The following is a 2,773-nucleotide window of genomic DNA, read 5'->3' on the forward strand; positions in this document are numbered from 1 at the left end:
ACCTACATCATCGGCGAACAAACAAATGGGACGCAGCATGGGATGGGCTAAAATATGTTAAAGTTGGAAGAAAATTCGTCTGCGCTACAGGCTAGGAGATATCAGAAACGTGACGTCACGTACTGGGAAAAAGGTGGCACCCAAGAGGAAAGAGGCCAGGTTTAAGTGTCGAACCCAACCAGCGCGTGTCACGCATGTTAGATGTGGACTCTATGACGCGAGGTGAGCTAAGAACGGAAATCGGGAACGACGTCCAAAGATCCAGACGACGGCAAGCTGAGGCAAATGTTGCGTCACAGCTTAAGTAACGTGGTTTGAGGTGCCCCCGATTATTTCGGCTTCAACGTTAAAAGGAGGACATTGTGACCGCATGTGCAACCATGCGAAGTTTTTCCCACTATGAAGACGTCACTAACTCTTATGTGTAAATCAAATGTTCATCATGCTTCATTCATATTTATTCAACTCATACGTACTAGCAATCGATGCTACACAACTGACTTGTTCGTGGTGCACGCAGTTGCTTATCAACTAGTCAATACATTTTTCTTCACACCTACAGAAACAAAGATGATCGAATGAAAAAAGACGCGACAGCGAACAACACAGTCCCAAGCAGTCTGCTGAAAGCGCGAGCATGTACGACGGCTGGATCAAGATAGTAAATCTTCAGAAGAAATACGCTGATGAGACAGCACACCTGCTAGAACCCTCTCCACTGACGAAAGGAAAAGCCAGGAGTACGGCTGTCGAAAAGATTTTTTGATAGACTTTGATAGATAGAACAGAAAGTCGCCACAAAATCGCAAATGAAACTCAAACAACAGAAGTCGTGACTTCTTAACATTTTTTGCAGTTTCGAAGTGAACGACATATCTACAGTATCTAAAAATACAGATGACATTCACAAGGCAACAAGCATAACAAGCATTATTGTGATCAAAAGGGAGCAGGGTAATGTGTTATAATACAAACGGAACACGTGACCGCCTTTTACAATTGCGCTTGTCTCTCTAGAGAGAGGCTCCTGCGTTCGCGAGGAAGCCTGACATCCTATAGCTGTATCATAAATTGTCTTCAGGTATTAATAAGCCCTCCCCCCCCCCAAAAAAAAAGAAAAGAAAAAGGGAAAAGGAGAGAGCGAGAAAGAAGAAACGAAACCGGCAGTCTATACAAACGGTGTGTTCAGCCACTCAGAATTTCGGAATATACAGATCGGTTTTATAGTTCAGCGTCATGCGTGTGCGTGCATGGTTGTCCTATTTCCCTCATCTTACATGCGTATCCGTAGGTTCTCTGCACTGATGAAAGATGAAAGTCACTGAAAAGGTTAGCTAGCTGTAGGGATCGAACCCACATCTTCTGGATTGCCGGTCCAGGGCTCTACCAATTGAGCTAAGCTAACACGCCTCTCCAGCGACTTTCGAGGTGCGTCATCTGAAGGAACGACAAACCAGCCACTCCAGCAATCCAGAAGACGTGGGTTCGCTCCCTACAGCTAGCTAACCTTTTCAGTGACTTTCATCTTTCATCGTTGATTTCTTAGGCAATTTGAGGCTTTGTTTGTATCTGTCCCTTCTATGTTGTTCCAGCCTCAGAACATCAGTTTATCTCTGCACTGCCGAGCCTTCAAGCCTCCAGCATTTTTTTCGCCTAGACGACACCATCTACGTCACCGAGACATATCCACGCCAACATTCACTCAACTTATAGATCTATCGTGCCTCAGAATACCGTGTTTCTATAAGCAAACGGAATGTTGGTTCGTGAGGCACACTTTAGCCCGCCAATTTTAGTCAAGTCTTTTGTTTTTGTATGTCTCAAATTTTGCAACCATGTTCAATTTTTTCGATTTTTTTTTGCGCTATTTCATAAACACGATTGTACATTTGGTCTACTCGAACGAGCCTCGAATTCTTCCGGGAGTCAGTATGGAAACACATGAGGATATACAGGTTGTCCTTTGTTAGGTGCCACAGTTGTTATTAAAAATTTACGAGATCCCCGGACGTGCCGTTTGGGCGCCTAACATACCTGGCCTCTCGGATATCTTTCCTAGCCGGTCGCATCAGTGTTCGATTGCTAACTGAAATGGTATACTTAATTAGCTTCACTAATTTTCAAAGATAAGAGATTGGCCGAATGACAGCATCGAATCCCTTGGAGTCATTGTACATTCTCTATGACCGACGCATTGGTGTCTATAATTATTAAACTATCCTCGGTAAACTAGCACATCGTAGAACCTCAGATATCACATTTTCCAATGCAAATTAGTACATGTCTCGTCTTAAGCTGTCGTTGGTCTATTTTCTGCCGTTCATTTTAATTCTTTCTTGCGTTTTCATCCTTCGTTCATCATCTTCACATAATGCTCCACGTGCAGTGGGGTAGGGTGCGCACCTCCGCGATGAAACACCCCATCTCATCGTCATCATTTATTGTTGTTTTTGTTGTGCCGTTCACTCCAACCACACCTTTATTTTATGTTTTGTTTGATTTCTCACAGTTTAGCAGATACCAACAGACTTCGTAACAGTCATAATGTACACACGTTTGCTCAACGATGTTAGTTGGTCCTAACAGGTGTCAAGTTTTTAGCTTTTTATATCCTATACCCTTACCACGTGAAGTAACACACAAATCTTTGCTCCTCGTATTGTTATTTCTTATTTGTCTTCTTTATCTGTTGTAGTCTTTTCCGCGGCGAGCCATTTCCCAAACCTGTGGTTGCGCGTGGCCTTGAACGTAGGCTTCGCCGCTACGCGTTCGT

General features: G+C 43.6%; 1 non-coding gene across 1 annotated transcript; it reads right to left on the reverse strand.

Moving 5' to 3' along the window:
* Positions 1-1,332: 1,332 nt before the first annotated feature.
* On the reverse strand, positions 1,333-1,405 carry Trnaa-ggc (transfer RNA alanine (anticodon GGC)). Its single transcript has one exon. It is a non-coding gene; the product is annotated as a tRNA-Ala (tRNA).
* Positions 1,406-2,773: the final 1,368 nt, after the last annotated feature.

Source organism: Ornithodoros turicata, chromosome 3, assembly GCF_037126465.1.
Source record: "Ornithodoros turicata isolate Travis chromosome 3, ASM3712646v1, whole genome shotgun sequence".
In the NCBI taxonomy this organism is placed as follows: Eukaryota; Metazoa; Arthropoda; class Arachnida; order Ixodida; family Argasidae; genus Ornithodoros; species Ornithodoros turicata.